This window comes from Puma concolor, chromosome B4 (assembly GCF_028749965.1).
Source record: "Puma concolor isolate L17-30 chromosome B4, mPumCon1.1.hap2, whole genome shotgun sequence".
NCBI lineage: Eukaryota > Metazoa > Chordata > Mammalia > Carnivora > Felidae > Puma > Puma concolor.
Genome location: NC_141673.1, coordinates 104,206,655 through 104,232,432, shown reverse-complemented (window position 1 = coordinate 104,232,432; position 25,778 = coordinate 104,206,655). Strand labels below are relative to the sequence as shown.

The 25,778-nt window shown below is 42.2% G+C and overlaps 1 protein-coding gene and 1 long non-coding RNA gene across 2 annotated transcripts in view; one reads left to right on the top strand and one right to left on the bottom strand.

Annotated features, from left to right (window-relative positions):
- PARP11 (poly(ADP-ribose) polymerase family member 11) overlaps positions 1–21,611 on the bottom strand; it is a 69,221-nt gene extending 47,610 nt beyond the window's left edge. Inside the window, exon 1 of the mRNA XM_086714285.1 lies at positions 21,400–21,611. The gene's annotated coding sequence lies outside the window, so the exon portion shown is untranslated. The remainder of the gene's footprint in view (positions 1–21,399) is intronic.
- On the top strand, positions 41–13,398 carry LOC147579385 (uncharacterized). The gene is made up of 3 exons (XR_015253869.1): positions 41–187; positions 4,257–4,526; positions 13,144–13,398. It is a non-coding gene; the product is annotated as an uncharacterized LOC147579385 (long non-coding RNA).
- Positions 21,612–25,778: the final 4,167 nt, after the last annotated feature.

Here is a 25,778-nt window from a genome sequence, read left to right as displayed (position 1 = left end):
GCTCGTCCCGCCCCAGCCGCTCCCTTCCGGGCCGGTGGGCGGATCGCGGTGGGCGGGGCTTGCGAGTAAGGGGAGTGTAAGGGAATTTAAAGGGCTTCTCCTCCAACTACCTTTCCGGTGCTGAGTCCCCACGGCAACATCTCCTCCCCGAATGATCCTCAAGCAGCGGATGGTTGTGTTTCCAACGGTATTTATTGATCACTACGTAGTGAGTGTAGTGTCAGAGTGCCAAGAATCAGACAGGCCTGAGAATTAATCCCAGAGTGGCCAGTGGCTTTTGGGACAAACTTCAGTCTCTCAAGTTCCTCCTCTTCAGAATGGAGACAGTAATAGTACCCGCCTGAGGGTGTAGTGAGATCATTTAAAACACCAACCACAGTATTTGACATGCAGTAAGAGCTCCCAGACAGCTAGCTAGGCTCTGGCATGCTAGACTGACCCGTAGGCAGCCCATGCCCTCGCAGAGCTTAGAGTCTTGGGGAAGAAAGGAAAAGTTAATTTAGGTAAATAAAAAGGTACAGTATGGTTTATAGGTAGTATGGCAAGCACAGGGTTCTATGAGAGCCGCTTACCTAGGACAGAGTGTCTACTTTCCTTCTTCCTGCCTACGGAGTTTAAGCTAAGACCTAAAGGATACACTATTGAACTTACCTGGATAAAGAACCCTAAGAGATGGGGAGAATCTTCTGGGCAAAGAAATAGAATCTACCCAGGAGAAAGGAAAAAGAAACCGTTTGTTTATATTATCCTTCCAGGCTTTTCTACATAGCTCTACACATTAAAAAAAAATTTTTTTTTTGATCAAGGAATACCTATAGATTTAGAACCTGGTTCTTTCACTTAATATCATATGGATAGCCTTCACTCCAATGCATTTAAGCCTATTTCATCATTTTGAAGGAGACCCATGGCATTCCGCGGTTTGTATGTATATCTTACACACACACATTTGAAGTAATTCATTGTGTTAAATATTTAAGTTGTTTTCAATTTTTGCTATTCTAAAAAGTGCAGCAATAAACATTCTTATACATTTGTCCACTTACCTCCTTGGATTAGTTCTTATAAATGGAATTGTTCAATAAGAGATTATAGAGATTATAATCTAAATAAGAGATTATAGAAATTTTTGGTACATATTGCCAAATCACACTCAAGAATAGTGTCTAAATTTGAAATCTCTAATTTTTTCTTATAAATGGATTCAGATAGATATCTTCACCTTATTTTTTCCACTTTACTTTTTACAAAATAGTTAAACAGTTGCCCCAATATCACCTATTGAATAACCCATTTTTTCCCGAATGCTTTGAAGTGGCACGTTAATTACAAACTAAATGTGTGGGAGGGAGGCATATCTGTTTCTGAACATTCTTGTCTATTTTATTATCTGTGTATTACCCTGCCATGTCACACTTATAATCGTTGTAGCTTTGTAACATATTTGCTGTTTCATAAAGCAAGTTCTCTCCTAAGTACCTTCTTTTTCAAAATTCTCAAAATCGTGAGTCTTCCCATTCAGGAATACATCTCTTCATGCATTTAGTTATTTTATATTTTCAAATACATACATATTTTTTCACAAAGATTTGCACAATTTTTGTGAATTTTGTTCCAAGATACTTTATAATTTTTTTGGTGTCATTGCAAATGAGACATTTTTCATTACTGTAAGTTAGGGAAACTATTGATTTTTGTCTATTTAACATGTAACCCTACACACTGAAAATGTCTTATTAGTTCTAATAGTTTGTAAGCTGATCTCTCTGAATTTTTATGTCAACAATCATTTTACCTGCAAATAATGCAGTTTTTTCTCTTACTATTGCATTGGCCAAAACCTCAGAAAACTTTTGAGGAACACATGACAAGAGAATGAACATTCAGTCTACAATGCAGTAAAACAAGCATTTGTCTCTAGTTCGTTCTTGATATCCTTTAAATACACTGTCACCTTAGGGTGCTTAGCTGGCTCAGTCGGTAGAGCAGGCAATTCTTGATTTTGGGGTTGTGTGTTTGAGCCCCATGTTGGGTGTAGAGATTACTTAAAAATAAAATCTTAAAATATACTGTCATCTCTCAATTTTTTTTTAATTTGTTTTCAGAGTGCGAGTGGGGGAGGAACAGAGGGAGAGGGAGACACAGAATCTGAAGCAGGCTGCAGGCTCTGAGCTGTCAGCACAGAGCCTAACGTGGGGCTCAAACCCACGAACCGCAAGATCATGACCCCAGCCGACGTTGGATGCTCAACTGACTGAGCTACCCAGGCGCCCCTAAAAATACAGTCATCTTTAAAGAAACTTCCTTCTAATCCTCGTGTCCTACAAGGTTTTAGGTAGGAAAGGAGGTTAAATTTTATGAACTGTCTTTAAGCTCTATTACTATGTTCACTTTTTACTCTGACTTGTTAATATAACTGTACTAGATTTCCTAATGTCCAGCCCACCCTTACATACTTGAAATAAACACTCCCTCTGACCCTCCCCCATTCATGCTCTGTCTCTCTCTGTCTCAAAAATAAATAAACGTTAAAAAAAAATTTAAAAAAAAAAAAAAAAGGGGCGCCTGGGTGGCTCAGTCGGTTGAGCGGCCGACTTCGGCTCAGGTCACGATCTCACACTCCGTGAGTTCAAGCCCCGCGTCGGGCTCTGTGCTGACCGCTCAGAGCCTGGAGCCTGTTTCAGATTCTGTGTCTCCCTCTCTCTGACCCTCCTCCATTCATGCTCTGTCTCTCTCTGTCTCAAAAATAAATAAACGTTAAAAAAAAATTAAAAAAAAAAAAGAAATAAACACTCCCTTTAGTGCATTCACTACTCTTTGAATACACTACTGGATTCCATTATTTAGGATTAAAATTTATTTATAATTAATGAAATTGGCCCATTGTTACTAGTGTTTTTTGTGTTCGTGTTCAACAATTTTTATTAAGTGAATACTATTTAGCTCTTTTTCAAAGATGGGGATTTTTATAAAGCAAGTTAGGACCATGTCCTCCACCCTTGTGGGACTGGGACTATACTTCATTTCCTTGAAGTCTTAGAGTTGCCAGTGGTGGTGATCAAAGAATGGAATGGAGAGAACACAACTGGTTTGAATATATATCAGCTTTTAAAATATAAACTGCTATATCTCAAAGCAATATGAAGGGAACATATTTCATAAATTGAAAATATCTGTGCAAAGTTTAGTATTAAACTTTTTTCCTATCATTCTTGATTTATGACCACTGAGAGAACAAGAGTGGGAAGGGACCTTAATGACCATTTAGTCCTGGGATCGCAAACTGATAGCTAATGAGCTTTAGCACACACAGAGTATCTAAGTTTAGGGGGTAAGTTACTGCCATTTTAAAACTAGGAAATTTCACATTCAATACTGTGACCCTGGCTTCGCTTAGACTCGATATTCTCATATGCCAACAACTGGCTAAAGTCTTGCTGATCCCATCCCACTAGGAATGGCCTCTCAGCTTTACCTGAGTTACCAGGCCAATATTTCTCATCCTTAAATTACCTACTTGGGCCATCTAGGTATTTGAAATTGTACTAATAAGGCACCTCTTATTTGGCTAAGGAAATGCAATGGATCTGGGACTTTCTAAAATATCCTCATAGGAAACAACTTGACTATACTTTTCTATACCTCTCAAGGACGGGCCCCATCACTGGAGCCCAGCCTCTCAGTCTTTCAATAGATTACTCTCTGCATGTAATGCTTGAAATGTCTCCTGTCACACAAGGTCTGGCACTGGGAATGTTTCCCTCTACATTATGGCTCTGGGCAATGTGCCACGGCAGTAGAAACTATGCTTACTGCCCATGGTCACTGGCTTTCTCAGGAAGACCAAACAAACGGAAGACAGTTTACTTTATCTTACATGTTTTCTATATGTGTTCTGGGTGGAAGCGTCTAGAGCCATGCTAACCCCAGCCCAAGGATACTGAGTGCTCGCAGCCCCCCTTCCACCTGCTTGACTGTATTAGATCTTTGAATACCAGGAGAGGAGGGAGGAAATGCCTGAGGGGAAAGGAAAGAGGAGAAGAAAAGGAGCAGTGGAGACCTGTCAATGGAAAGCATGAAAATGATCAGAAAACCATTAGTTGAGTGGCAAGGGAAAGTGGTGAAAACCAAATGTCACATAAAGACAGTAGAGGGAGAAAAGAGAACCAGTAAGTGGTAAGATGCAAGATATAGCATCACTTATAATTTTAATGTAATTTTCATAATTGTTTTTATTTTTAAATCTTCATTTACAGCCAGAAATAGGGGAGTGCTCAAAATGCACATGGAAGACAGGCTGGATTTGACAGAAAGGAGGAGCCGGAGACCGGAAGAAGGCGCAAAAGGAACGCCGAGGGGCCACAAGAGGGTACCCGGAGTAAGGGAGAAAAAGCAGCATTTGTGCCCATCAGCCTTGAACATAAAGACCCAGCCTCAGCCTGAAAAAGAGCCAACAATGAGGCAGCCCCAGAATCAGCCCTGCTGTTGAAGTCTGACGCATTAACAACCCCGACAGGAATTAAGAGGTGAAACAAGCAGATGAAACATTTGCTGAAGCCGAGATAAGCATTCCTCCTGGGAAGGAATTTTTCAAAAAATCAAAATGAATCCCATAAATCTTCCTAATTAGGAAACATGACCAGAAATTAAATTCAACTGAAAAAAAAAAATGAAGTACTAAATAACTCCCCCACTAAATGGCAAGGCTCTATTGAAAATACCACTGATTATTAGTTTTAGCTGCTCAGGGAAATTATCTGGGCACAATGCTGGGCATCAACATGCAGCTCACAGCAGCAGTCAAAAGCAGCAGCTGAGATGTGTGGCCATCCTAATTAGAGGATGGAGATTCTGAAAAGGCTCTGGGGCTGTGACATTCCTGGCTGGGGCTTTCCTTCCAGGAATGCCACATTAGGGTTTTGGTCATCACATTGTCAAGAAGGACTTAATAGGACTGATCCGGAAAGGGACAACAGAAATGACTTAGAAAAGAGTGTGAGAAGCTTTGAGGTTAAAAGCAGAAAGCAGGAAAACACTTCCATAAGAAATAATTTTTAAAACTAGGAGACAGGGAGGCAAGCAAAAGCTTTGGGTGATGGAAAGAGTGGCCGGAGGGTGTCCTGCCTGCATTAGGTCATTCCAGGCATGTGGGGCTTTCTCTTGTTCCTAATGAGCACGTCCAGGAAGGTCAAGAAATTAGAACAAATTATCTGATATGAATTACTCTTCAGTTCTTCATTTGACAAATATTTACCAACCACCCTCCATGTTCTAGGCACTGTCTCTAGCTTTTTAGGATGGATCAGTGAACAAAATAGAGAAAAATCCCTGTTCTTGTGGAATTTACATGCTGGGGGAGGCAGGCACAACATTGTGCAGTATGTTATAGGGTGATGAGGACTACAGAAAAAAAACAAAGAAGGTAAGGATATTGAGAGTAATCAGGATGGTCCTCATTGAGAAGGTAACATTTGAGGAAAAGTCTGGAAGAGGTAAGGGAGCAAGTGTGATGTATATTTGGGCAAAAAGTATTCCATACAGAGGGAACAGTTGGTGCAAATTTCCTAAGAGTGTGAGTGTGTCTGAGTGTGCATGTTTGGAGAGCAGGGAGCAGATAAGATGTGCAGATTGAACTGGGCCTGGTATAACAATTAGCAAATACATGGCACAAAGTATGTGTTTGACCCTGTTATAAGCTCTTTCTATATACCAACAAATATAATTCTCATAACAACCCTATAGAGTAAGTGCCCTTATTACCCCCTTTTACATGTAAGGGTAGTGAGGCTCAGAGAGATTAATTACCTTGGCCCAAGACCAAAGATTCAAACCTAGGTGGCTGGCTACGGAGCCTGTGCCCCTAATTACTACTCTATGCCAGTTTTCAATGTGGTTTCAACCCATCTACTTCTGACACCAGACCTGATTACCCAATTGCAGTTGGAATTCAAGTACTCCCCCAAGATAAATTTATGTTCTTCTTTATAAAAAGGCAGTGTTACTTGTTGCCTTACTGCCTACATCCCTTTCCCTGACCCTTTGCACCCTTCGCCCACCAACTCGAGGACTGCTCTTTTCTGCAAGTTCACCATGAAGTCCATTGCTTTCGTCCAGCAAATCAAGTACGTGTCTGTGGATAGAGCTTTGATTCAGTGTGGGAGGGGGAGTTGGTGAGCAATAGAGGGGGCTTCTGTAGATTAATAATGCCCTATAGATCACTAGGAGGCAGGACAGAGCATACACTGCATTTAAAAACTAGATATGTATTGTCTTTCTTTCCACTTTAAAAGGCACCGTGTGGAGGAGGTGTGTTTGTAATACACTGACCACTGGCTGTTCTCATGCTTTCTTCCTGTTCTCTCAAGATAGAGTGCCTTTATACTAAAAACCATTGAATTATGCACTTTAAATAAAGGAATTGTACAGTATGTGAATTACAGCTCAAAAAAAGCTGTTAAAACAATTCATTTTTTTAAAAATATAGGATCTTTGCTTTCACATCCATGGTTTACCCTCCTCTGACCTCCTTCACATAGCTTCAGGGAGTCCAGAACCATACTCAGAAAGATGTCCATCAGTCTTAAACCCCAAGCACTCCACCCAAAGTTACAACTTTGTTTTGACTTCCATGCTTACAGCATTATGCCAAGGAATAAATGACTTTCCCATTATACCTTCGGTACCAATTTTCCTTATTAGAAAACAATAATTCTAACATTTGTATGTTGAGACAAGCACATATCTATTATGCAATAGAAGGTAATATTCGCATACATGAGAAGGCAATATTCACATACTGTTAGGAGCAGCTTCTTGCTTGTGGCTGACTGTTTCCAGCTGAGGGTTAGGGGGCACGTGTTCCCTGCCTTTATGGGAGAGAAGCTTGAGATGACATGTTAAAGTCTAGAACAGTCAGGAGACTCAGAGGCTGATCCAAGCTCTGGTCCTAACTAGCTGGGTGATGTTGCACAAGTCACATCCCCTTTAGGGGCCTCAATTTCACATCTAAAAGATGAGATCATTGGACCAGGTGATCTCCAATGTTGCTGCCAGATCTCACAGTCCATGATTTGGTGTCATAATGAGACAGATCAGATGCTGGGCTAAGGTATATCAGCGCCATGATGCCCAGACATCCAGGAAGCAAAAGATAAACTCCCTGCCTTTGAGGAACTTTTAATCTATTGGAGGAAACTAAAAAGAGAATTACATGTAAGACTTGTAAAAGATATCAAGTAAATACACAAGCCATCCAAAGAATGCAAGGACAGGAATCAGCTAAGAATCAGTTCTCCTGTCCAGATCATTTTGCTTTGACTCACCTGTGCAACTAAAGAAACAAGGAGGCTCTTACTCTGTCAAACCGTGGGCCCTCTGAGACAGGTACCCCTGATACAAAGGCACTCCTTGTAGACCTTGTGGATGGATTCAAATCACAGAATAAGAAACTTTCAGAGGAGAAAATGAACCCTAGCAAACATGTAATCCAAATCCCTCCATCAACATTTAACATTTGTCGATGATGCTCTCTCATGTTTACATTCTTGATAGGATACTCTTAACATTATCCATGATCCTGAATAATTCTAAAACTGGAATAGGAATGCCTATAATATCCTTCCCTTCAAAGTCCAGTGGTGAAATGTGGAATGGCTTTAAGACAAGGCTGATCATTACCACAGAACTGAACAAGATTTGCCTGGGAATCACTTCTCAAAAACCACTGCCCTGAAGAAAGTTAAGTTCCTCCCCTCTATCATAGGGCGCTTGTACATTTTCCTATGTCATGCTTTCATTTCGCATCCATTCCCACTCCCTGAGGCTATTCTAAGCATTTCTGCAGGTCTCCAGTCACATGCCTTTGCATGTCCTCACTTGCCATGACTTCTTAAAAAAAAAAAAAAAAAAAAAAAAAGTGAAACTAAAAACAAATAGAAAGGAAAAAATCAGCGTGATCTCTACCATTCAATTCGTTCATCTTCATCTGTCCTGGGAGGATATCTTTCAGCCTGGGCTCTCCTGGGTGAATACTTACTCTGGGACTAGACTAAAAATCACTGTCTCTGGGAAGGATCTTGGGGAAGGCCTGCCTAGATGAGACGATGATACAAGCCTGTTAAATATTTGGCCCCTGAGGTATCTTCCACTCCAAATATTTTGGGATGCAGATAGGAATGGTGGTCCCCCAGATTGTCTGAAACAGGGTTTTTACTCCCTGACTGGAAATGTGCTCATTTCATCACTAGATGGCGCTGGCACACAGGCAAGAATGGCTGTGATTTAATTTTAAAAAAAAGCGAGCACAAACTTTCTAATAAGCCAGAGAATTCCTTTGTTTCTGGGTGGGCAAGATCAGCTTTTGTCAAGCACATTTAAGAATAGCTGTCTGGAGTAGCAATAATCTAATTGTGCTGCTTTACCCCAAATCAACCAAATGGTCAAGACCGAATGAAAGCAGTATAATGTGTATTTAGGAGTAAAGGCATTTATAAAAAACTACAGATCTCTTAACTATGTAGTGTCAAAAAGAGATAGGTGGTCAGGAGGCTCAACTGTGCAGTAGAATTAAAAGTGAGAAGTTTTACATTCTTGTTCTGATATGGATTGATATGGATGGACCTTTGCCAGTATTAAATAATACTGATATAAATTCAGGTAGCTACAAATTCAATTAAGAATTAAAGTAGAAACGTTCCTATTTCCCAACAAATCATATTGTTTGAACATATTTGTATCTGTTTCAGGATTGGTTGATGGACCATTTGATAAGTTATTCACTATTGGAACCATAACCACTAACCAAATTCTGCTAAGATAACATCTAAGTGGAGTCTTAGAATTTTGGATTTGGAAAGGAGCTTACATGACCTCTGTCTTCCTCCCAGCTCCCACACTAACCTCTTCCACATTAACAAGGGCTCACTCCGTCTGTTTAAACTCTTATAGAAACGGCAAACTGGCCACTCTGAGAAACTGCCCATCATATTTCCAGAGAATTGCAACAGAGAGTCCTTTAGGTTGAACAAAAGCATGGCTCTTTATAACTTCTACCCATAGATTTCCATTCTTCTTTTTAAAGGAATTCTGAGCTTTTTTTTCCTATGACTTGTTTTTAAATATGTGATACTTTAGGGGCTCCTGGGTGGCTCAGTCAGTTAAGCAACTGTCTCTTGATTTTGGTTCAGGTCATGATCTCATGGTTTGTGAGTTTGAGCCCAAATCAGGCTCTGTGCTCATGCACAGGGCCTGCTTGGGATTCTCTCTCTCCCTCTCTCTCTGCCCCTCCCCTTCTCTCTCTCTTGCTCTCTCTCTCAAAATAAATAAAAACATGTAAAAATTTTAAAAAATATATGTGATGGTTTAGGACTTCTCAGCCCTTTCTTCAACCATGTTTTATATAACATGGTTTCTGAATTGATTTTGGTTGCCTTTTTCTGATTTATCTTAAAACGTGTTCTGATCACATAGCCAGCAGAACCATTAGCTGCCTTGGTTCAAACACTGTGTTTCTATGAAGAGGACCCACATTTGGTGAATTCTCTTCACCGTTTTCTTTTTGGAGCCTGTGGCCAACTCCTAGGTCACTCCCATGGATGTGGTAGGTCAGACCGGCCCAATCCTTGTATATGAAATTAATTTTTTAAGTTATAATGCATGTGTTCAGCTCTGAGATGTGGCACGGATTTCAGTTTCTGGCTGTGGTCTGTCAAAATTACATAGATTCATTTAATTCAGACTCCAATGCCAGACATAATGGGATTCAAAATTTTGTTCCTTTGCTCATGAACTGTGTCATCTTGGGCTAGTGACTTGATCTCTGAAAATGTCAGTTTCTTCATGTCTAAAATGGAGATCTAATATTACCACCTGCCTCAGAGAGTGGTACAATTTAAGTGTGATAATTTTGTGGAAAAATATTTAACACAGTTCATGCAATATAGCAAGTGTTCGCTAAGTGTTTGCTATTATTATTATTAATATTAATATTAATATTAATATTATCCATCATCCTTCATATCAGCTATCCCTCCTTGTTCATGGCATATGAAAATCTGATAAGCATCTCCTGTAAGACACAGACAAAAATCCTTTCAGAGACGTGTAAAAGAGAGACCTCCGGGGCTCACCGCCGTGGCTTCCCTTCAGGCTGACATATGTACTAATCAGCAGTCTTTAGGTATACTTCTTACACCAGCCGTGGTTGTACCCATTGGCTATCAGCCAGGTCATGTCTCATCCACAAGGTGATTATGATAGATTTCGTCAGATGCCATGCTGAAAGCAAGCATGGTTTTGATGCCTCTTCTTTCTGCCAGTCTAATATCCCTATCCAAAAAGGAATAAATGAAGACATGTTTTGTTTTCTGAGATTTCGGGTTGGCTCTGAGTGATCTCTGCTTTTCTAAAGACTTACAAAGAGTCTACTTAATAATCTGTTCAGTTGATGGGTTAAAGTGGGGAAATTGTGGGTTATTTCCCCCTTCGTTTCTATTATTATAATAATGTTTGTGGAGTAAATAGCTTTTTAAAATTCTGTTCTAGAATTCTGCCAGGGATAATTGTCAAGCTGACTGGCTTATAGTTTTTATAATATGCCCCTTTCCCCCTTTTTGAGAATCGGGACAACTTTGTTCTTCTCTTGTCTGTTAACAGTTCTCCTATTCTCCATGCTTTTTCAAAGATTATTGACAATGGTTCTGGGAGTTCTTTGAGCAACCTGGGATGTGATTTGTCAAAGTCTGGAGATTTGAATTTATTAAGGGGGGTGAAAAGAACACCACACTAGTTTCTAGCTCTGGCTTTGCCCTTTACTAGCTGAGTGAGCGTGGGTACGTTTTGATTTTATTTCAGCTGAAACGTCCCCATCTGTGAAATACGGCATTGGGACCAGATGATGTTGAAGGGCCCTTCAAGGTCTGATGGTCTCTGTTCTATGTCTCAAGTAATCTAACATTTTCTTACTAGTTTTTTTCATTGATCTCGGCTTTCAGTTTCCTCTCAATAAAATTTATTCCACCCTTTTTTTTTTTTTTTTTTAATTTGGAAGATACATTTTGGTTTAGAATCCAAATGTTGTAGTGTGGCACTGAGTCCAACATATCTGGCCCCAGCGTTTAATTCTGGCTGTGTCTCCTCCACCCAGGTGCAAGCCTACTATCCATTCAGATGGACCATGCCGTCTTCCAGGTGCACAGGCCCATCCATCCTTTTGCCAAGGCCACTTCCCTAAGGTGAAATGTGATATGTGATTCCCAGCCATCTCTTTCAGTGGGGTTTCACCGGCCCTTTAAAGCCCAGTGCAGTTAACCAATCCTCCTGGGCAGTGTTTCCTAACCACCCCCAGGCACAGTGCTCTCCTCTCTCCAAATCTCTGATGCATTCAGTGCAGTTGGTCTGCCACTTGATCACAATAATCCTTGTGGCATTTGGGTGTGGGTGTTGAATTGTGTTGTTATTGATTTGTGTGTCCTGGGCCGCTCCCTTCTTCCCTCTTCCCCTCTTCCTGTTGAGCAGTGTCCAGGGGATACTCCAAAAAGTTTGGTGGGCTATTGAATGAATTCCAAGCCATTGACAGTTTTTCCTAATCAGAACATTTAGGTAATAATCTAATATGCAGAAATTTCTTTTTTATCTTAGGAGTCATAGGAAGTAAGCCCACATAGCTCAATACTAGAACACATTTCATTTTAAGGCAAGAAAAGGATTTTAGTACACAATTGATAACAAAGCCCAAACTAGCTCACTTTCCTCCCTATGCTATGGAATTTGAGAAAAGTTGTTGAATGGACAACTAATTGCTTCAGGATCAATTTGCATCATTGGTGCCCATCCTATTCTAATCCAACCCTTCTTCTATTGGCCAACAGCCTAACGCATTTATATTTCACCAAATAAATGGTATAGTTACATTTCTTAACAATGGAGAAACTACTGTTGTGTGTCCTACATAACATCAAGTGCATCCCAGGGAGAACTGGCTTCTCCCCTCAATGTTTGTGAAATAGTTCTTGATAGTAAATTATAAATTGTCATGAGTAATCTTAACAGAACACTTCAGAATCACACCACTGTCATAAAAATACAGCTGACCCTTGAACAGTTTGAGAGTTAGGGGCACCAACCTCCTGCACAAGAAAAAATCCATGTATGACTTTTGGCTCCTCCAAGCCTCAGCTACTCATCCCTTCCTGTGGACCGGAAGCCATACCCATAACACAGTCGATTTACACGTATTTTGTGTGTTATATGTTATATGTAATGTGTATATACACATATGTAATATGTCATATTACATGCATGTATTCTTACAAAAAAGTAAGCTAGAGAAAAGAAAATGTTAATGAAATCCTAAGAAAGAGAATACATTTACAATATTGTACTGGAAAAAAATCTACATGTATCTGGAGCTGTGCAGTTCAAACCCATGTCGTTCAAGGGTCAACTTGTCCTGTAGTTGTGGGCAAGCCTTGGAATGAGTTTGTGACAGAGGAAAAATAAATTCTTTCCAAAAATGAGCTGCTCCCAAAGCATGTCAGAAACAGAGCTGAGAAAAGAAGTCATTCTTATGTTCAACATACACTGAACATCCACTTATGTACCAGACCTTACTGGGGACATTGGCGTTAGGCACGAGGAGATAATAGAAAGGATATCTAGATTTTGCTCATGAGGAGCTCACCTTCTTGGGGGAGAGAGCATTAAAGAAACAGATAAGGACTGTGTGGTAAGAAAAATGCTATGTCGGTGATTTGTGAATCCACTGGGGCCAGGGGCCTGGGTAGAATGTAGAAGGCAGCAAACATCTTTGTTCCTGTGTAGGACTCCCAACCTCCCAAATCCTCCCCACACACCTGAGAAGAAGCTAAGTTCTCTGGTAGTCACTACCCCTGCCATCTTCCAACACCAGGAACAGTTGGGAACTTGGAGGCTGAACCATGTACTATTATAGTGAGAGCTGCATACTAACAAGCCAGCCTGAGACTTATAAAGCAGTGTTTGTACAGCTCACTCATTGCCCTGGTTGGGGGTGATAAGCACAAATTTCCCAGGCAAATACAAGTAAAGCCAGTGCTTAGTAAGCTCGTAATAAATGGGAGTGTTTATAACTGTTAAACATAATGATAACACTGGAACTCTTTACAGGAAAGCAAAAGTAAAAGTGTGTGAAGAAACAGCCCAGCCACATGCATTGCTGGACGCATCATCAGCCGTGGGAACATAAACTCCTGCTCGCCAGTAACAGTCATCCAGAAATTACACCACTGAAGCCACATCTCCTTCCCTTAAAGAGCACTGTCAAGAGCACTTGTCACTTCAAATCAAGGAAAGTACTTTCCCTGGCAAATCCCATCCCTGTGAAGCCAACCTTATCTCTCACATGCCTGAACCCCTGACCCCCTCCCCCCCCCCGCCCCCCCCAGCCTTCACCGGGTTGCAAATTCCAAGCCGGCCCATTGCTTGGACCATGGCTTCCCCACATTTTCTCCTTTTCTCTTCCAGCTTGGTCTCAGATGACTGGGCAGGGCTCTTTCCCCCCACCCCCACCGTACCTCCCCCGAGAGGAGGATGAGATCACTTCTTCCTTCCACCTGAGGAAACGGAGGCCCACGGAGTTTTGCCACTTGTCTCAAGTCACACTTCTAGTAAGGGCCCCAGGGGACCCTGAACAGGAATTGTGACCTGGCCTGTTTTGCAAGCCTCTGAGCTGTCTGCACATCCTGCCCTTCACCAGCAGGGGGCTCCATTGCTGCCTTGTCTTCCCTCTACCCACAGAGGTTCTCAGTATGGAGGATGAAGGGGGGGGGGGGGTCCAAGCTCCCTGAGAATTGTAGCATCACTGGGGGAGGAGGAAAGGGGACCCGATGGATTTCCCAGAGGACTTCCTCCTACAAGGAAACCCCTCATCACCACAGCCGTGAAAGCGAGGCCGCCATGTGAAAAACTGTTGACCAAAAACCACGGGGGATTGCAGTGGTGTAAAAACACGTTCAGTGGAGCAGATTGGAAATGGGACTCTGGCTCTGCCATTTTCCAGCTCTGGGTGTTGGGCCCATGAATGTCCCCGAGGCTCCCTTTCCTCATCTATAAAATAGCTACAGTAAATACCTACCTCATCAATTTGTTCTGAAGATTCAATCTGGTGATGCGGGTCAAGCACGTGGCCCCATGACTGCGGTTATTTCAAGTACTTGAAATCTGTTTTATTTCGAGAAAATGACTTGCCTTAGGTGGAGAGGTGATTTTTTAAACTTCATTTTCTGCACTTTAATGTATTTATTAAGTAATGTGTTAATGGGGGCGCCCGGTGGCTCAGTCCCTTTCGCCTCCAACTTCAGCTCAGGTCATGATCTCACGGTTCGTGAGTTAGAACCCCACTCGGACTCTGTGCTGACCTCTGGGACCCTGGAGCCTGCTTGGGATTCTGTGTTTCCCTCTCGCTCTTTGCCCCTCCCCCACTCGTGCTCTTTCTCAAAAATAAACATAAAAAAAGAAATGTGTTAATGGATTAATAAATAAATGCATGCATCTTTAAAATGTAAGAAAAACACGAGTTCTTTCCAAAGTAAAAATGTTCAGTGTGCTTTAGTCCTAAAGGCTTCATGAGACCTTCTGTAAGAATGTCAAAGAGCAAACTGAAGCAGAGGGGGCCTGAAGCTGTTTTATTCTACTGTGGCTGAAGTTTTTGGCTCTCAGTGTCAATAAAGGCCTCCACAAGACATAGCTAGGAGGAGGCTGTAGGACCCAAAGCACAATATTTGTCATTCTCCAAAAGTTGTAGGGTCCATCTCTGATGGCACCATCCCCAAGAATAAACTCCTGGACTTCTCATGTGGAATAGGAGCTTGTTAGAAAAACCCCTCAAAGACACACATTTACAGCCAGACTTAGAGGCCTGTGGGAAAAGTAATTCAGAAAACGAACAAGGAAAGCAACAGAAGACTCGGTATCTACATGTTCTGCCTCCTATCCTCTTCTCCAGGCTATGAAAGACAGATCCCGGGGGATTTTAGGGCACATGTTGCTTTCCCATTTGCTTGTTGTGTACAATCTTACCAGGAGGCTGTGTCCTTCCGCCTGCGCCACAGAGTTTCTGGCTATGCTACCAGGACAGCCCAGCCAGAAACAGTCTGAGGACTGTGCAGGCACAACACTCCCTCCGGGGTTCTCTTGCCCTCTCCATGATTCCCTTTCCTCACGTCGTCCTGGATATCCCTCAAAGTGTTTTGCTTGGTTTTTAGAGACACTATATGGTTTCTCATAGAAGTTTCTTCATTTCATGGGAACATTATTTCAATGTGTAAAACCTTACAGCCACATAGTGTCTCCATTTCTTTTTTTTTTTTTTTTTAATTTTTTTTTCAACGTTTATTTATTTTTTGGGACAGAGAGAGACAGAGCATGAACGGGGGAGGGGCAGAGAGAGAGGGAGACACAGAATCGGAAGCAGGCTCCAGGCTCCGAGCCATCAGCCCAGAGCCTGACGCGGGGCTCGAACTCACGGACGGTGAGATCGTGACCTGGCTGAAGTCGGACGGTTAACCGACTGCGCCACCCAGGCGCCCCTCCATTTCTTTTTTTAATTACATCTTAAGCCCCTGAGACTGGGCATCTACCCAACTTCTTCCACTGTTCCCCTGAAAGCCAGTGACCTTCTTCTTCTCAAATCTGGTGACTTTCCTAAGCTACCCTCCCTGCCCCCTTTCTCAGCCCTGGGGTCTCCCTGGGTTTGGTCACCCAGCTAAAGACTCCTTTCTGAAAATACTCTTCATTCCACCTCTCTGGCATGCTTGGTTATCTTCACTCCCTTGAGCAAGAAAGTAGGTATGAACTCACAAACCAAGCAATGCCTTTTTTCTGTGTTTTCTGCCTTCCCACCCCAACACACACACACACACACACACACACACACACACACACACACACGTGCATGCACAGCTCCCTAAGTGTGGGTGTCCTGCAACACTTACTCCTTGGGCTATGTTCTTCCTTTTTTTGTCTTTCTCAGTGAACTCATCCCATCTCATGCTTTTTAGCCATCAGCTCAGATGGCAGTGCCCACAGTCTTCATCTCTAATTGTGACTTTCAGAGCTTCTGGGTTGGTGAACACATGGAGATTTCAAGAGAATGGAGTATCTCTATATAGAACAGAAGCTCCATACCCCTTCCCTACACCTTTCCCTATGCATCTCTTCCATCTGAATGGTCATCTGTATCCTTATCATACCTTTTAATGAACTGGTAAATGGAAATATTCTTGGAATAGGAAAAACAACACAGAAACTTTCTGCATGGCAAAAAGGGGTCACTTGGCCATCAAAGACACAAATATTCTTTTTGCCTTTGGAGCAAGAGGACATTGAGAAGGTGGAACTGTCAGGATTAAAGAAGATTGTGCTGGCATGAGTTCCTAAAGAGTCCCTGGCCTTGGAAGATGAATCTCTGACCTTTATGATGGTGTGGGAGTTGAAGAGAACTGCAGTTATGAGTCTCTATGAGTGGCAGTGTCCAGGATAAATAAATAAACTTAAAAAAGAAAAAAAAAGAAGTGTGACAAAGGAGAAATACCTATGGTCATGGCGCCTGAAGTAGACCAGCTAATTGTGACCCTCAGGTCTACTCTGTCTCATGACTTAGAGGATGCCTCCACTTGGTGTCTTCTCAGATTCAGTTAGTGGAGTTAAACACATCTATCCCTTACCAACCTCTTCATGAGTATTTCGGTCTGGCTTTCTAACTTCTCCCTGTCCTACACATTTTCAACTTGGTGGTGAGACCAGCTATAGCTACATGTTTTTGTCACCCCATGTACCAACATATCTGTATTACAACTTTATTTTTCTCTTTTAAACTTTTTATCTTACTTATTTTTGAGACAGAGAAAGAGAGAGAGAGAGAGAGAGAGAGAGCACTTGTGCGTGTGAGTGAGGGAGGGGCAGAGAGAGAGAGAGAGAGAGAGAGAGAGAGAGAGAATCCCAAGCAGGCTCCGTGCTGTCAACATGGAACCCGATGTGGGGCTTGATCTCACATCCCTGAGATCATGACCTGAGCCAAAATCAAGAGTCAGATGCTTAACTAAGTCACCCAGACACCCCTGTATCTCACCTTTATACCACTGCTATGGATGAGCTGGCCCTGGTCCTTGCAAAGGCCACTTTCTCCATGCACACACCAGATCCCATCCTGCAAATTTACTCAGACATTTTCCTAGCAATTCTCCCCTCTGTTCTGGAGAATCACTTCTCTGCTCTCTACTGGATCTGTCCCATGAGCATTCAGACATGGCTCTATCTTAAACACACACACACACACACACACACACACACACACACACACACACAGGAAACCTCCCTAACCCCACTTCCTCCTCCAGCTGCCATCCCGTTTCTCTTCTTTACACAGCAAAACTCCTTTCAGTAGTTGTTTATACTCATAGCCTCCAATCTTTCTTCTCCCATATTCTCTGTTGAACTCGGTCTCATTAGGATTTCACAGCATCCTACCCTCCCATGCCCTCCCACGCATGCCATCACTGCCAAGACCGTTCCTATGAAAATCACCAATAATTGCCTCACCATTGCAGTCATCCCAAGTAATCACTGTGCCTGACCCCTTGGCAGCATTTGGCCGAGTTGATCACTCCATCCTTCTTTAATACACTCTCTTCACTTGGCTTCTGGGAAGCCACCCTCTTCGGATTTTCCTTCTTCCTTCCTGGATACAGCTTTCCAGGCTCCTTTGTTGATTCCACCTTATTCCCCACTTCTTACTGTTTGAATGTCCAGGACCCAGTCCCTAGACCTCTTTCTAATTACTCTCTCTCCCTGAGTGACCTCATCCAGTCCATGGTTTTAAATATTATCAATATGCCTATGATGCCTGCATTTGGAATTGCATGTACATGTATCAAATTGCCCATTCACAATCTCTATTTGGATGTATAAGAGGCATCTGAAGGCATCCAAAACTGAACTCTGGTCTTGATACCAAAACTTGGTCTTCTCACAACCTTCTCCATCTTAGTCAATGGCATTCTTCTGGTTGCTGGGGCTTAAAATCTTAGAATCCAATCTCCTTCCTCCCCCACCCCCTGCTCCCTCTCTCTTCTCTCATATTCTATGGTGATCCTTCTGCAAATCCTGTTCTCTTTACCTTCAACGTAATGTGCATAATACAACTGCAACCCACCACTTCCAAGGTACTTCCTTAGTCCAGTCACCATGTAATGGCCTCCTAACTCCCTGCTTGTGCCTGGTTGCCTACATGCTATTCTCAACAGAGCTCTCAGAGCAATCCCGTGTAGCCTGAGTTTGTCACTTCCCTGCCTCCCACGATGACCTGAACAAAGATCAAAGTGTCTACAGTGGTCTGCGAGTCCCTCCATGGTCTGAAGCCCTGTTGCCTGTTGTGCCCCGTTTCCAAATTCTCTCCCCCTTGCCTTCTCCACTCTACCTATGCTGGCCTCTGCTCTATCTCAAACATGCTGGGTGTGGCCCCACCTCTGGATCTGCCCTTGCTCTTTCCTCTACCCCAATACTCTTCTCCAAATATCTATATGATTTGCTTCCTTACTTCTTCAGGTTTGTATTCCAATTTCATCTCCTGCTGAAGATGTCCCACTTACTCTATTTAAATAGCCCTCTTCCAGTCTCAAAGCTCCCTAACTCCCTTACCCTGCTTGGATTTTTCCACAGCCTTATCACCAACTGTCATTATGTATATTTACTTGTTTTTCTTTTTCTTTTAATAGCCTACCTTTCCCTTTTAAAATGTAAGCTCCGTGATGGCAGGGATTTTTGTCTGTCTTGTTAACTTCTGAACCCTCATTGACTAAAATGTGGACACATAGTAAATATGTGTCAAGTACCTGAATGAGTGAATGGATTTCTCCCTTGAAGATGATTTTCAGGGGTGCCTCGGCGGCTAGTCAATTGAGTGTCTGACTCTTGATTTCAGCTCAGGTCATGATCCCAGGGTCATGGGATCAAGTCCTGTGCTGGGCATGGAGCCTGCTTAAGTTTCTCTCTCCCCCCACCCCCACCCCTGCCGCTCCTTCTCCTCTCCCATGCTTGCTGTCTCTCTCCCTCTAAAATAATTTTTTTAAAGATGATTTTCAGATTTCCTCCTATATTCTCCATTTTAGCTACCAGCCCTAGTTTAGAACTTATTTTCTCAAGTCTGTATTACTATAAAATCCTATGCCCTGGTGTCCTTTAGTAACAGAACCAAGACTATTAAACAGGTTTCCTGATTCTCAGCCTAGGTTACCTCCACTGCCTGGTCATTCCAGCCTCTAAATATTTTTAATGTTCTGTTAGTAGTGTCCATCTATGATGGCATGCTTAGCCAGAAACTCATGGAGAACATAAGCTTTGATTATGCTTGAGAACCCTGTTTAAGCAGTCATAGGAACAAACTTTTGCCCCCATTCTTAGAGGTTCTAACGTCTTAAATTATATTCTTGTCAGACTTTATGGTTAAAAAACCACAGCACAGAAAGTGAGTACATTATTGGGAATGGAGGAGCTTGGACAAGCTGAGCAACATAAGTACATTCTTTTTGGAACCCCTGGAGTTTCTGGGAGCCCCTCTTCCAGGAGAATAACAAGGCTGAATTGAGTGTAAGAGACATATCTGTGATTTTCATAGCCTTTGCTCCCTCCTTTTCTATGTGGCAGAAGGCTTTCTCTCTGAAACCAGGAAAAACAATGGAGCCACAGCATGGCCCTGGGCTTTGCAAACCCAAATACCTAGCAGGACCAAGTAGAGAATGTAAATGAGGAAAGAAGTACAGATCATGAAGACCTGGGGAGGGCAGGATCTCCCTAAAGGGATCACCTCTCTTCAACTTGGCCAGTGGTTGGCGGGGGAAAAATGTGGGTCCACAAATTTTCAAAAGAAGCTGGAAATCTGGAATTTGATGATGGAAAATCTCCTAAATTGTAAATGTTGACAATATATTCAATTTTTTTTAAATGCCATATGGTTCACAAAACACATCTCTGGGCTAAATTGGTCCTGTGAGCTGCTTTCCCTACAACCTATCATGCAGGAAGAAGAGAATAAGCAGTAGGGTCATACAGATTGAGTTAGACTCTTGGCTCGATCTATTAGATCACAGACAATGTTATTTCAAGTTACTTAAACCAAGCTTCATGTTTTCCATCTCCAAATTCAGGACAGTGCTTACAGGAGTGATATACAAATTAAATGAAATAGTGTTGTTGGCACTCAATGTTAATTTCCCTTCTTTCTTATTCTCTGCCCTCTCCCCTCTTTCGCATTGCACAATAAACTGGAAAGAACAGCTCCTCCACATTCTTATTTGAAGCAAGTTAAGCAACATTTTTTATCATTTGTCATACATTTTTCTAGGCAAATTGAACATGATGAGCCTAAAAGTCCACCAGTTGTTTACCAGACCTCATTTGCATCTGTGATAGGAAGCAAACCTGAAGAGGAACTTTTTGGTTGTTACTCTGTTTCGTTTTATTTTATTGTGTTTTATTTTTAAAGGACAGGAGGACAGAGGATGTATTAAAGAAACATTTTCCACCAAATTAAATCAAATTCAGAAAACACGATGTCCAGCCGCAAAGGGGACCCCGGCACAGCCAGAAGAGAAAACTCCACAGCACTCCTTAGGTTTTCAAAGAGCCTTTACAAAAGTGGGAGGGAGGGGCACAGAATCAGAGCAGAAAAGCAGAGTGTCACTTGCTTGTAGCCACCACGTTAGCAAGTCAGGGGCTCAGAAGGAGCTGAGACTTGCAAAAAGTGCTCAGGAACAACAGAAAGGGCTTTATGCAAATATGTTCTGCTCAGGAAGACTAGGGAAGGACAGGTCCAGTGCTTAGGACAGAGGATGTAATGCTAGCAGGTGAGAGATACGAAGCAGAGTTACTCAACTCCTACTTAGCTTCCATCCTATCTCCAAGAAGGATCTTTAATCTGGAAAGAGTATAAACATGGTGAAGAGGAAATTGCAGCCCTAGGTGCGAAGCTCCTTAGAAAATAAATACCTGGCCTCTCTAAATAAGCTCAGGTCTCCAGGCCCTGACAAATTACATGCCTGGGGACTGAAACAGCTTGTAGATTTAATCACAGAACCATTGTCAGTAATCTTTCAGGAATCTCTGGAGGGATGCCAAAGAAATAGTGATGGGCAACTGTCCTAGTTGTCAAAAGGGAGACTACGTAGCTTCGGGAAAGTTTGCACTGTTCAGTTTAATTTTGATCCCAGCAAACCCTAACCTGGGTTATTAAAGAGTGAGATTATAATCACATCAAAAAGGAAGTGGTATTCTCAAGAAGCCAGTACAAATTCATGCAGAATAAACCACATCATACTGACATCATTTCATATTTTTTACATTTTTTTTTGAAAGGTTACCAAAACTCACCGGATTGTTCCAGAGGGAGCGAATCTTTCAGCAGGGCTTTTGACAAAGTTTCTCATGGTAAGATGAATAGATAAGGACCAGATGCTTTCCAGTTGAGTGAAGGTACAACCAGGCAAACCACGGCATCCAGAAAGCATTGCACGATTGAGCGAAGTCACCCAAGGAGAGGTAGATACAACAAGATGCCTCTGGTCCCTGTTTGGGACCGGTTCTGTTGAAAATCTTTCAGTGACATGCACTATATGCCAACATGTAAATATGGGCTGACACAAAATGAAATATAAATAATATGCTGCATGACAGAAACAGGATATGGTCTGCCTGAACAAGGAGCCAAAACAAACACAGTGGAATTTAATGGGGGGGGGGAGGGGAATGAAAGTTTTTCATTTTGATTTAAAGAAAACAACAACTCAGTTATTAAAACTGTTGACAATAGTTAATGTAAAGAAATCTTGAGGACTTGAGCTCAAAAAGCTCAACATAAGCCAAAAGTTCTGACATGGCTACAAAAGACTAATGTTCATCAGGCAACAGAGAGGGAAGCATAGGGCGCCCCCCTGCCCCCCCCCCCCCCCCCCCCCAGTCATGAGCATGCCATTGGGCCACTTCCCTCAGGGTCTCAGGGTTTGCCCTAGGCACTGGGTTTCTCTTTCATATTAAGCTTTGTGGGCCTTTGCCATTTTTTTTTTTTTTAGTTATAATATCAAAATATAATCATTAGATGGGGCGCCTGGGTGGCGCAGTCGGTTAAGTGTCCGACTTCAGCCAGGTCACGATCTCGCAGTCCGTGAGTTCGAGCCCCGCGTCGGGCTCTGGGCTGATGGCTCAGAGCCTGGAGCCTGTTTCCGATTCTGTGTCTCCCTCTCTCTCTGCCCCTCGCCCGTTCATGCTCTGTCTCTCTCTGTCCCAAAAATAAATAAACGTTGGAAAAAAAAATTTTTTTTAAAAATATATAATCATTAGAAACTTAGAAATGTAGAGAGGTAAAAAAAGAACATGAAAGCAATCTAGTTCTCTCATCAGTTGAGGATCACTACTGATTTCATTTTGGTATGCATCCTTCAGATCTTTTTTAGTGTAAGAAGGAGGCAAAGGGGAGAAAGTTTTAAAAAGGGGAAAACGTACGGGCACCAGGGTGGCTCAGGCGGTTAAGTGTTCTACTGTTGATTTCGGCTCAAGTCATGATCTCATGGTTTGTGAGTTCGAGCCCCATGTCAGCCTCTGAGCTGACCGCATGGAGCCTGCTTGGGATTCTCTCTTTCCCTCTGCCCCTTCCCCCAGGATTGCATTCTCCCTCCCCCCCCCCCCCCCAGCCCCCACCTCTCTCTCTCTCTCCGAAAATAAATAAAACTGTGGCTTATGTAGTTTTATATGGTTTTAAAAAGTAACATTGTATCCTGAATTATCTCCCCAACTCATTATATATCCTTTAAAAACACAGCTTTAGTAGTTACACATTCTATTATCATATGGATATGCCTTAATCTGTTTACATTGACTCATTTAGGTTGTTTACATTGTTTACATTGACTCATTTAAGCTGTTTCTTTTTAGAGGTGTGGCAGGGAGGTGACACCAGATTTTAAAGGGGATACCAACAAAGCAGTGAGCAACTCAGGGTGGGCAGCAAATTAAGAGAAGGCTGTTGGAAACCTTGTCGTGAGAGGGGCAGTTAGAAAATGAGAATGTTTGTCCCAGGGAAGGGCAGACTGAGAGAACCCTGAAAGTTGTCTTCAAATCCTTGAAGAGCTGTCACAGGGGAGAGGGAGAGAATTAGTGCTGTGTTGCTCCAGAGGTTGAATGAAGAGAGTGGAAAGAGGTTGGGGGGAGTCTGATCACAGCTCCATCTATCATGATTCCTGCTGCCTACCAATGGCCACCATGGGAAATTCTCAAGCTGAGGCAGGATGGCCACCCGGGGCAGGAATTTGTGGACCGGATTCCTCCATGGCGTGGGAGGCAGAAATAATAACCTCAAAGATTTCTTCCAACTGGAAGGTTTGGTGTTGCTTTCTAAGTAACAAAACTGCCCTTCGGTGACCTTGCTTGCATGAAGAATTTATGGCAGGTAAGGAGGACAGAAGTCAATGTCATTAATTTTACTGCCAGGGTGAGCACTGTAGCTCAGAGATACAATATACATCTTTGTGCTCTGTATTGGTTCTCATCTAGATAGCAGTTTACAGTCAGCAATGCGTTTTTCATATACACCTTGTAATTTCATTCTTGTAACAGCTTTGCGAAGTAGGTGTTATCATTCTCCCACATTTAAAAACGAGAAAATTGAGGCCTGAAGTGCTCAAGTGACACAGCCCAATCCTCCAGCTCCTGTTCCCTGGCACTTTCCATGATAAGATGTCACTCCTCTGGTGTGAGTCCCTGGGCGGTCTTTTATGGGCTCCCATAGGAGGGTCTTTTGTCCTTCACACCGTGTGTATTTCATAGCTAGGCTGCTAGATTTTAAAAACCCATTCAGGTAAGATTATATGTTATTTTCCTTTTTCCATGCCATCCTCCTGTTACTCAACGATGTCTCTAGAATGCAGATCCGACCATGTCAGCCCCCTGTTTAGATTTCTTTAGTTTCCCGTTGTCTCCCACAGTGACTCCTAACCGAGTTGGGAGGGGACATTTTGGAATCTTAGCAGGAAATGAAGCATGGTTCAAAGCATCAGACATTATTTGAAAAGAAAAATTAAAGCTCTTGGCTCATAAATACATTTCCTGCTTTGTAGTGATATATAGGCAATACTATAACCCTCAATCCTTTTGGGAGAGCATATTATTTTGAGAGTGCAGATGAGTGCATGGGATTTTAATTTTTATCAAAGGGAGCAATAAGGTTTTACTGCTGCTGTTTGAGAAACACTGATGAAATAATGCCACCTCTTTCACTGTATTTTTAAATACAGTCAGGCTTATGTCTGGGCTCTCTATCTTCTCTTGGTCTAGGTTTCTATGTCAAAGCAATTCCATCTTTTTTTAAATTAATGTTTTAAAGTTTATTTATTTTTGAGACAGTCAGAGAGAGTATGAGTGGGAGAGGGATAGAGAGAGAAAGGAAAGAGAGAGAGAGAATCCCAAGCAGGCTCCATGCTCCTCATTGAGCCTGATGCAGGGCTCGATCCCACAACTGTGAGACCATGACCCGAGCTGAAATCAAAAGTCGGACGCTTAACCCACTGAGACACCCAGGAACCCCAAAGCAATTCCAGCTTAATTATTGTGACTTGATAGGATGTTTTGACAGGACAAGCGCCTCTAATGTTTTTCCCTCCAAAATTGTCTTAGCTATTCTTGGCCCTTTGTTCTTCCATATTAATTTTAGTATGAGCTTTTCAAGGTCCTTGAAAAAAAACCCCTCATTTTAATTTTGGTTGTCACTGCACTGAAATCATGGATTTAAATTGGGGGGAAAAGCTGACAAGCTAATGATATTGAGTACTTCCATCCATTTATTCAGGTGTGGCAGGGTATGCTGGTTACCTACTCATCAGCGACATGCCCTACCCCATGCCTTTCTTGTTGGTAGAACAACAAGCCCCATGATAGAGGCTGCAGACAGGAGATGCTCTCCCAGCTCCCTTACTGGCAGGCATGACCTCAGGACGTCCTCCTGGGCAGTGGGGCATAAGGTGAAGATTTATGAGAAAGGTTTGATAATAATGGATGTGTGAAGAGATACTTCTACGTCCTTCAGAACAGGGCTATGTGAGGAAGACTTTGCACACAGACTAGGTTGCAGACTAACCTGCAACCCTGAGAAGACAAATCTGAGGATAAAAGCCTTGCTGGAGAGGACACAGCATAAAGATGGAAAGAGCTTGAGTGTTTGATGACATCTTTGAGTGGCAGAATTAAACAACCCTGGACCTGCTTATGCTGGACTTCTTCTTATGCAAAATAATAAACATTCTCTGATTTAAAACATTTTTGGTTGGGTATCTGTTACTAGCATGTGAAAGCATCCTGATGAATGTAACAGGCGTTTTTTTTTTTTTTTCCATTTCCTTCAGTATTATTTCCTAATTTTTGCCACAGATACTTCTTACATTTTTGTGAATAAAACATTTTAAAAATTATATTTCTTATTATCTGCTACTGATGATGAGGTAGGCTACTGATTTGTTTGTTGGTCTTATATCCAGCCTTCGTGATCACTTTTATTAATTCCCAAAAGTTTGTTTAGAAAATTTCATACTATCATATCATCTGCAAGTAGGGACAGTTTTCCTTTTGCTTTTAAATTCTTGTGTCTATTACTTATTTTCTTTATCTTATTGTATTACTTAGGCTTTCAGTAAAGTATTGAGAAGGAGCAGTTACAGTAAGCAGTCCTGGCTCCTCTTGACTCTGATAGGAATCCTTATGAAGTT